The following is a 10935-nucleotide window of genomic DNA, read 5'->3' as shown; positions in this document are numbered from 1 at the left end:
CAGAATATATTTCCTACCAATTGTTACACAGCTATCTAGGACAGAAAGAATGGAATACTCACAAGAAACAACAGTATGAACTTCAGGAAAATGGACGCCAAGATTCAGGTGTGATGCTGCTGTTGACACTCCCACTGTTAAAATAGTATATTAAAAAATCCCAGCAAAAATAATTTATTCTAAAACTTTACCAGAGAAGTGACTATCTTGTTTTGAGTTACATATAGGAAACTGAGACTCAAGATAAAGAAATTACTAGCCAACAGTAAGCCTATGACAGAACTAAGAGCTAAACATTTGTTTCCCAAATCCTGTTCAGTAACTTTGGCACCAAGCTCAAGATTTTTACCTCATGCAGTGGGGGTGGGGGTGGGGAGTGGGGGTGGTCAAAGAGGAGAACCCTTTTAGGCAACATCTTCCCCGTATCTTGACAGAACATTGATTTCTACTGCAATAAAAAAGAAGGATAATTGCCATTTCTGGATTCCAAACTATTCCCTGAAGCAAGAATACCTTATTCCATTTAGACTCATCTCTAATTTAATATAAACAAAAAGACAAAGTTGAAACCCTCTCACAACCGCATTGTACAGAATACCATTTGTGACACAGTGATTACCCAATGCTACTCAGGAAGACAATAAACACTCGCTAAAGCCATTCTAGCTTTTCACTCTGTAGTAACTTACAAGGAAGACTTTTTGCTGAACCTGCTGTGTGTTCAAAAGAAATCCTTTGTTTTTGCACAATGTCTAGACGGATCTGAAGAATGTATTGATTTTTAACTATTCTAAATAAAGAGAACGAAAACGGATTGCGATTTACCTATTTTTCTCGGCAGCTGCTGACCTCAAGTGGTCATAAAGCGTAATTACAAGAGTATTGCAGGGCTACCAAAAAAAAAAAAAAAAACAAACAAACAAAAAAACCCCACATTAGGAAGTCAGCTATTGAAGTATCATGAATGAAGATCCATGCAGTCAGAGAATCTACATAAACATCGCTATATAAACAAAGCCCTTTATAGTCTCTTTCTATTCTTTGAATCTTCAAGGGTTTATATTTTAATGCTTCACTGGATGGCATGAAAGCTGAAATTTTACCCATGGATTTAACAAAAAAAAAGCACAACAGAACAAACAGCAAATAAACACTGCCATTAATGAGTCTAAAATTTATTTATAGTACATTATGTGAAACAAAGTAAGTTACAGCAACATTCATGGGAATATTTTATTGGCATAAAAGTCTGAAGACCCTAATGGTTCCTATAACAGTCTTTGTTCACATTATTCCTTCAATCACTCCCGAACAAGCAACATTGAGTGCCTAATTTAGCCTGAATTTTTGCAGCTATATAGTAATGGATAAGATGAAAAGACACATCCTTTACTTTCAAACTGAAAAAGTTACACCGAGTCCTCCAAAATACCACCTTTACTTTTCATGGTGGCAGTATCTGATATTCTAAACATGCATTTGGTCAGTTTATTCAAATATGCAATTGGTATACTCAGAATTTGCATATAATCTGTTTTAAACGACTTTTTTTTCCTAACTGTATTGTAAATTCGAAGTTCAATATTTCATGCCTCTATTACTGAAGAAAAAAATTTCAAACATCTGTGTAATATAAATAAATCTCTGCCCAAACATAAAATGAGTGTTTTAGCAATCATCATCAAACTATTACTTTTTTTCACTGCTGGCTCTTCAATGTTTATCTTAGCTTCTCACTTTTCCCACCCAAATTCCTTCCAAACCTTCCTCAAATCTTCAACTGTTCCATTTCCAGTTAACAAAAATTCTCAGAATTTTCCTGTTGGGTGGAAATTATCTAGTCATGGTTCAAAATGCATCAGACAAATGCAAAATTTTAAGTTACAATAAGATATGAAATAAAACATTATATGTAGAATATATTATTCATTTTCATATTGCTCTCATTTTAATATCTTTAAGACTGTCACAAAAACTACTGTAAAGACTGAAGAAAGCAGAATTTGCTAGAAAATTTAATCAGACTTTCAGCAGAGTGTGGCTTGACAAATACCAAAAAAGTCACATTACCCCGGAATGTACTATTTCATGAAGAATAATGTTTTAATTTTCAGAGTCATAAGCAAAGGAGCAAAATTAAGTTTCTCCAAGAAACATTTACCTTAAATTTCTTAACTGGCATGTTACATCTTCTTCTTTGTCCTGAACAGTAGTGTTCCATAATTTTCTTCCCTATTGTAATACAGTAGAAGTTATGAAAAAAGACTCAACTCTAGCCATCACATTGAAGACAAAATTTTAAATAACAAGCACACATCTTTTCCTTAGATTCATAGCCAATGGTTTGTAATGAGACACAACTGGATGATTTAAGATATGTAAATTATGTTTACACATTCAAAAAAAAGACACTATTTGTTCACATTGGTATTGTATATTGCTAGGGAATACAGCTTGCTCTCAGCTACAATTCAAAAGGAAGAAGAGACAAATCCTTAAGTCATAGATAAAGCATCATTTCCTGACAAATTACATTAACATTTAACAAAAGGGCTTTGTACCAACAGACCATCACCAACTCTTAATAAATTTCTTCAATCATCTTTTACCATTACCAAACCTAACCAACAAATTAATAATTGTTTATGCTTTAAGGGTCCTGCCAAGCTCTTAATGGATTTCCATGGATCAGCAATTTTCCACATCTTATTTTGGGAATCAAATGGACTGGAGGCCATAACACCTGTTCACTTTGCAAAAGCTGAGCTAGGATTTATATTTACAGTGTATTCACCAGTCCTGAGCTCAACACTGCCTCATATCCTGTGATTACTTTGACACTTTGTTCACTTCATTAAAGCAAAGCTTGCTTGTTTGCTTCTTTTGTCTTTTCTGACTTTGCATCTTTTTGGGGGGAAGTAAGGACAATTTTCCCTAGTTTCTAAATACTTTCAAAGACTGGAAATGCAGTTCACATTCTCCTGTGTTATAGTATCAAAACATTAAAAATATTCTGTCCAAAACAGAGTTAATATTGTTATGGGATTAAAAACTGCAGCATTACATAATATTTGCAACAAGTTCTGCCTCAACAAAATAATATCAAGGATTATGAGTTTATACAAGGTTCACTGAAGACACAAACTAGACCACAAAATTTTTATTAATGATCATAAAGCACAAAAGAACTTCATTTGACTAAAATCCCAAATTGAGATTTAAGTGGTCAGCTGATAGAGAACACATTATTTTATTTATAAATTAATTGCAAATGAAAGAGAAATTGCACTGCATGCATTAACACAGTAAAACTGAGTTGTGGTTAAAGCATGTGCTGACATTCTTTTTCTACCACCATCCAGGCTTTAGCACATGCCAGTGATTAAAATACTTCCTCTAGGTCATGGACTCTGTCATAGCTAACATGTGCTTGAACCTGAGCTGCTGCACCTTCATTCTGAGAGGGTGTTTTAGCAGATTATTTTTTCCAAAGAGACACACCTTTTAGAAATGCCAGCACTCCCCAGAGCTCCAACATTTAAAACAGTGTTTCTCCTAAACAAGAGTGAAGCCAAATGTGTCTGAAAGGGTTGGCTGTGTCCATGAGAGATCAATCACCAAAACTTTCCCAGATAGTAGGATCTCCTAATGTGGGATAATTACTTCACAAGAGAGGAAGTACATTTCCAGTTACTGCTCTTCTCCTTAATGAAGTAACAAAGCTTAACAAAGGTTGATACAATTTTAAAGACAGAAGTTAATATAAATACAGGGTCCCTTCTCCAGCCACCAGAAAAAAAAAAAAAAAAAAAAAAAAAAATAGACTGCACGAGCTACAACAATAAATGGATCAGAAGATACAAATAAAAATACAGGAAAGCACTTAATAAGCCATTGGAACATGCAGTTAGGAAAGTCTTTTTTCATAAACTCATTCAGTCTTCCACCTAGGATGATCTCAGGAAAGGATCTTGTCAGTGTCTGAATCAGAATTTCTAATTATTATTGCAACAACAGTTTTTAATACCAGGAGATGCTCATCTGAGCAATTAATGGTTTACATACAAAAAAACAGTTGGTTTCACTGGTGTTACAGCAGCACAACGCCAGCTTTAACAAATGGATACTTAGGCCTTCAAGTAGTAAGAACAGGGCAACTCCCCCAACGTGGCCAGTAGAGCTTCTAGACTGGTCATAAGAGGCTCAGGACCAGAGCTTAATGCTTAAATCATTTATTATTGGAGGTAAGGTCCATCAGTTGCTTAAAAGCCAAACGGTTCAGAGACATTTTCAGGTTTTGGAAATGTTGTCTAGAAAGATTTCTTTAATTCTAACATTTTGTTAAGAAACTCCACTTCCTGTATTTTCACAATGCAATGCAGTTTTTAAAAAGTATCACTAGGAAGGTACTAAAATATAAAGATAATAACAAATTATCAAGCACTTATTACTGCTCTAATATAAAGAGGAATAAAAATTATGTGGCTGTGCTAATTTTATGCTTCCTTCTGCAGATGAATGAAGATTTTCTGTCTTAAAACATCTGCATTCCCCTCCCTTAAAGTAATTTTCAGTTTTGCTGGATACAGCACAATTGTATCTACTCCTTCAGCTGCAATGAGTTGTTGAAATTGAGCTATTCCCCAGCACCTGCTCTTAGTCAGACAGCTGAAATCAGAGGTTAGGGGAAAAAATAAAGATTTTATGTCATTGTAATGCAAGTCTCCTTTTAGCTTTGCTGCAGTAAGTGTTTAATTGGGTTCTGTAAAAATTTTCATTACTAGAGCTAGTGTTTCTCTGTTCCTCTCTCCATGTATTAACTTTCTCATTCATATGTGATAGCCTTCTTAGAAAAGCAGAGGTGTCATAAAAGACATTTGTCCATACATTTAAGGAGTCTACAGCTTTTTTGACTTGTTGGGGATCCTAGTGTTCAAATGTACCTTCATTTTGACTGCTCCAAAGGAAGATAACTGATACAATAGAACTTAAATTATTTCTCACTGAAGGCCTTATAGGTCAAAATTAACCTGAAATTTCATCTACTCGAATACAAAACACAGAACATGTAACAATGAAGGGCTCCCACATAATTTTTTTCCTGGGTGTATCCTATTTTTACAAGCTCAGAATCCTTCTAATTCAGAATTGTTCTAAATTCACTGTGTAGCCCAGATGTTTCAGACTTCATCACAAGCAGGAACCAAGGCCCTATGCCTATAGGAAGAAAGCCGCAAAGACTTTGACCAGCAAGACGCTGCAGCAAATGGGAAGGAAGTAGCTGGTGTGAACAGCTACTGGGAACACAGGAGGGGAAGGCTTGATTTTGAAGTAAGAGAGAACAACATTACTTGGACAGAGAGCTCTGAGACAGGGGCCAGAGGGTGAACCACACAGAAATTCAGCATCTTGAATGGGGCTTGGGGAAAAGGAAATCCAGAGCAGGAAGGATTGGAGATGATTAGAGGGAGTATTTGAAAAGCTTAGACCAGAAGAGGTTTTATTATAAAATAAACATGTTATAATAAATTGACCTTGAAAAGAAAAGACATGGATAAGGTGGAAAAGTTTGTGCCTAAAAATTAACCTGTTAGAAAAGTGGAAATTATAGAAAACAGAGTGTTGTATACTCTTGAAAATTTAATTAGGAGTCTCATATTATTTCTTGTCTCCTTCCTTCATTAAACCTCCAGGTCCTGGAGTCACATGGCTGACTCACAGTTTTCATCAAGGGGAACAAAATTCTAGCTGTCATGCCTGCAGAGAAAACCTTGAACATTCAAACCCTAAAAACATAAACAGAATATAATCCAAAACATAATGTTTTATGTTTTAATAAATCTCATGATTTGAATGTAGTCTGTCTTAGAGTTTTTAACAAGAGATACAGCATGAGCATAAACCTAGCAGCTCTTTTCTAAGCAGGCAGCACGCAGAAATACAGAAAGAGATTCCCAGCTGATATCATAGTCATCATCACCGCATAATGATTGACATGCTGGAATTACGGGTAGCTCATTTAAAGATGTCATGTATTCCACAGATTAACCTCTTTGCCATGATGCAGAAGCATACTCACTGCTCACTCACCAGCATCCAATCACCATATGCACGACTGTGCAAAAGAGCATGACAATGACTGCTCCAATAATAGCGTACTCACAGCTGAGAAAGGTTCAGGCCAAACACAAGGCCATAGCAGGTCCTCAGTCTGTCACAGATACTCCACCATGGAGAGGTCTATACAACAATAAGACTTTCTGTATGAAGTTACAGATCCATGATCAAATGCTTTGGGGTATATTATTAAAAACTAAATAAAGATTTAGGTTTTGTTCCCAGCAGTTTCCCTAACTTCCATGTGCAAGAACAAACAAGTAAAGATTTAGTCTGGAATTTTTTCAGACAGAAATTATTACAGCATAATTATTCACCCTAAATTCTCCTTATTTTTATCCTTGTGGATTTGAATGCATCCTTGAGAAATCTGTCCCTCATTCCATAATCTCAGAAGAAAGGACATAACAGTTATAATTAACATATTCAAACCAAGCTTACAGCCTTGTAGAGGTACCTACCCTACATCTAATAATTTACCGCTTTTCATTGATGCCACAACTGCCATTCATTTCTAACTTCCACTTTCCCAACATAGTGGATCAGTAACAAATGACAGATATTCCAGATCAGTCAAAAGTGCCATTGTAACTGCCAACAAATCCTTTGGCTGACTCAACCATTTCATAATCATCTTACATTTTAGTGCACCAAGTCTCAGGCAAAAAGCCTTCATATCCACATCTCAGCCCCTACCACAAAACTGAAAAATCTGAAAACCTGGAACTATAATGCCATTATCAACAGTGATATAGAAAGCATCCAAAATCCTACTTCTGTGCTAATAGCCCCACTCTGAAAAGAAACAAAAGGCAATTTGTGGGATGCCAAATGAAGTAGCCCTCAAAATAGATGAAGTTTCTATTTATTCTACTGCATGGGGAAAGTGTAAAGAATGGAAATGTACAATAAAATTTACACATCCATTCTTGAAGTTTTCAAAGCCCTCCAGACATATCAGTAAACACTCATAGTCAATTCTGTAAGAATCTATACAGATTTAAAAAGCTGCATGAACTCTGAATATTCATCCATTTGCAAGATATTTCTGATACTGTTTTGTCACAGTTTCAAGTAACATAAAATTTTAAAAAGAACATTAAAAAATGGAACACTTGGTATTTAAGAGATTTCTTACAGAAAGATCTACTAATTCCTTTCCTCAACATTAATGCCCTCCTGAGAAGCATTTCTTACTCCAAGGAAAGCTACATTACTTCCTCAGTAGCTCATCAGGCAGCACGTTCAAGTTACAGGTTGGAACCTGCTTAACTCTGAACATACCCAGAATGTTTGCGTCTATATGTGAATAACTATAAAAACAAGACCTAAGAATATTAATTAGTGAATTCTGCCTCACAAAAATAACTTTTTAACATATATATGTTGTGAGGGAGACAATTAAGTGATTTGCACAGCTGTATTGGGTTTGCAGTACCAGACAGAATCTGAAGCACAAGCCAGACACCAGTCTAAAAGACTGTATGACATTGGTTTAATTGTCATTATAAGGCCTTACCTTGCTTCTGAAATTCCTTGCCACTCCTACTGGAGCTGCAGTTCCACCATTGCTGCATTCTGTAGTCGGATGAAATGTGAGCCACCTATAGACATGTGCAGTTTATCTGCTGTTTTGTGACCACTGCCTAAAGGAATGAGACTGCAAATTTCAGGGTCTTGTGGTTGTCAGGGTAATTTATCCTGCTCACATTAGAGAAGGAGAAAGATTAGAGAGCACTTCCCACTCAAAGGAATCATGTTTTATTTGAGGGAGAAATGAAACGTGAATAAAAAGAGTGATCTATTTCTCCTTAGCTCATAAATACAGGATTTAACCTAATAAACACCTCTCTAGGGTAAGGACATCATCCTCTGGTTTTGGTTGTTTGGATTTAAAAAAAAAAAAAAATCTGCAGGGTTTCTCTTTCTCTCTCTTTCTCACATACTCAAGATGAGAGTGGCTTCAATGAGCAGAGCTCCCAGTATTCCAATTTATTCAGCAGCAACCCCTGTGGACTGTTAACATCAGACTGTGATTCTGCTTGGATTACAAGGTGTAGATAAGCAATTCCATCCTTAAACTATCACTGTCACTGCCAGTACAGGAACAACTTTTACCTGTTGGAGGTCAGACATAGGAAAAGGTTGAGATTGGGAAAAAAAATGTGGGGGCAAAAGGACAGCAGAAATAGAGAGGATACAAGTCCCTTAAGAGCTCTATGGGCAAGTGCATGTGGAGGTGAGTTGGAAATGAAAGCATGGGATGAGGGACCAGGTTGCTAATAAGAAAGCAGCAAACAGAAAAGAGATAGCCAGATTCCAAGAAGAATTTTTCAACAGCAAAGAAAATCTCACTTCCAACATAATCTGTGCTTTCTATTACACTGATCCCTACTAAAGATGTTTGCAGCTTCAGTAAATGCTGATGGATACTACTACATTACACCCACGATCAATAAATCTCAAGTACATGATAATGGAGCCTCAAAGCCTTCGCATACAGACCTGTCAGTAACTGGGACAATATTACAAATAGACAACAAAGGATAATGCAAAGATTGCAAAAATGGAACAACACAGACACAAATTAATTTCTTGGAGGATGGAGCAGAAGGCAGAAAAGATGAAAAAGGAGGTAAGCTCCTCCAGACATAAATGATGGAGAACATTAATAACTGCACACCTATTTTATGTGATGGAGGTTTCAGGAATGGAAGAGAAAACAGTGAGAGCAATAATAAGACCTGGGATTAATTTTTCTTTTCCTTTTTAAAAGAACCCTTAGTAGTGACTCCAGCACTATACTTTGCTACAGTAATCATCTACAATTAGTCTCTGCCCACTCAGGCTAGAGAAGTCCCTTTCATATTTTTGTCACAGAAACAATTATTTTTTTTAATGTGTATATATAAGATTCCACTGATTTTTCTGCATGTACTTCTTTTTATGTTATTTGTTTCCCTGGCTAGCTATCTGGCAGATATGTCTTGTAGTCACAAACATGTAAAATGGGTCATTCATACTAGAAAAGACAAAAAAAGCTGCCTTCTAATCAGGCACTACCTTGAAGTTAAAATAAAACTTGGAAAAAATTATTTTCAACCAAATTTACTCTTGGAATTTGCAATCTTATAACGCAAATAGATATGCATTATTATGGTTCAATGAATACTGAAGAGAACAAAGCTGGTGAAGGGTCTAGAACATGAGTACTATGAGGTGCAGCTGAAGGAACTGGGGTTGTTTAGCCTGGAGAAAATGAGGCTCAGGGGAGACCTTATCACTTTCTACAACTACCTGAAAGGAGGGTGTTGGTCTCCCAAGTAACAAGCGATATGACAAGAGGAAATAGCCTCAAGTTGAGCCAGGGGAGGTTTAGATTGGATATTAGGAAAAATTTCTTCACCGAAAGTGTTGTCAAGCATTGGACCAGGCTGCCTGGGGAATTGGTTGAGTCACCATCCCTGGAGGTATTTAAAAGATGTGTAGATGTGAAACATAGGTACTTGGTTTACTGGTGGACTTGGCAGTGCTAAGTTTACGGTTGGACTTTACCAACCTAAACAATTCTGTTTCTCTTCTCAAGCTTACTTACTGCTTTTCATAATAAGCAGATTCTGCACTCCACAATAAACAACCTGAAGTTTATACCCTGAAAAATATTGCTTTTTATTAATGATATGCTTTCTAACAGCATAAGATCTTTCAAGGAGATTGGAAGGAGGGGAAAAGCCAGGAAGCTTGAGAGGCAGGTTTTTCACCTCTAACCCATTTAAACCCATTAAGTTTGACTTGGACTGCTTAAGGAAGACAGAAGATCAATTTAAATATTAAGAATAGGGCATAGAAGTAGTTCGATAGTCAAGGGAGATTCGAGTAAAAATATTTAAAAGAATAAAAATAATTAATGGAAGCAACCTATTACAGTGTCAAAGACTACAAAAATAACAAAGAAAGGAAAAAGATGAACAAAATGCTGAGATACTAAGAAATTGGTAAGCAAGAAGTCGCTCTCGGAGATCAGTAACATAGTCAAAAGCAAGAAATTGTATGAACTGAAGGAAAGGATAAATAAAATTCTGACCCGGGTTGAGAAGAAATGTTGCTCAACTTCCACACCGGACAAACAGGCCTTGCAAACTGGCTATTTTAAACATGCTGACCGGACTGACTCTGTGAAATTCAGGAGATCTGTGGCCGACTCATAAGCAGCCACAGCAAATAACAAAGTGGGGTGCAGTTTCAACTCCCGCTCCGATTTGACTGCACCTCTAAGACCTGAGGGAAAAGTGACCCAAATCAGGGGGCTGCTGCAGGCGGTGGCAAGACACACCCACCGCCCTATCGCCGCGTAGGCCTCACGGCCGGCCCCCTCGCCCCAGCCGTCATGGCAGCCCCCGCCCGCCGCTCACGGCCCAGAACGTGTGAGGGGCACCGCCGCCGGGTACCGGCGGCGCAGGGGAGCGGCGCGTTCCCGTCCCACGGGGCGGAGAACCATGGCAGTGGGGAGGGGGCAGAAAGAGGAGCGCGCCATTGCGCGCACGCGTAAGAACGCACTGCGCCAGGCCTGAGCGCGAGGGCGCTGCTGCGCGAGAGATCCCATTCCGTGGGGTCGTAGGCGGGAAATGGAGCCTCCTCCTCGCTCTCACTTGTCTTGTCTCTGCTTGCTGCTGCCGCGCCTCGACCCCGCGGCCCTTTGCCCATAACTGTATTATTTTCTGCCCTGTTCCCAGTGGGCTACTTTCCGCTCCGTGGGACGGTCCCCTGTGTTCTACCCAATAACAAGCCGGCTCCTGATGACATCGTTAGTTGCTAGGC

The 10935-nt window shown here is 37.8% G+C and overlaps 1 protein-coding gene across 9 annotated transcripts in view; it reads right to left on the bottom strand.

Annotated features, from left to right (window-relative positions):
• Positions 1-10865, bottom strand: part of NCF4 (neutrophil cytosolic factor 4) — a 65087-nt gene extending 54222 nt beyond the window's left edge. For 3 of the 9 annotated variants that reach the window (XM_026867773.1, XM_026867781.1, XM_026867783.1), the window contains exon 1: positions 350-885. The gene's annotated coding sequence lies outside the window, so the exon portion shown is untranslated. Of the gene's footprint in view, positions 1-349; positions 886-2161; positions 2233-7636 lie in introns of those variants that run through there. The other 6 variants (XM_026867777.1, XM_026867774.1, XM_026867776.1 and 3 more) reach the window with 6 other exon arrangements.
• Positions 10866-10935: the final 70 nt, after the last annotated feature.

Source organism: Athene cunicularia, assembly GCF_003259725.1.
Source record: "Athene cunicularia isolate RWA chromosome 1 unlocalized genomic scaffold, athCun1 chr1_part2, whole genome shotgun sequence".
In the NCBI taxonomy this organism is placed as follows: Eukaryota; Metazoa; Chordata; class Aves; order Strigiformes; family Strigidae; genus Athene; species Athene cunicularia.
The sequence above is the reverse complement of the archived record's forward strand: the minus strand, read 5'-3'. Positions and strand labels throughout refer to the sequence as shown.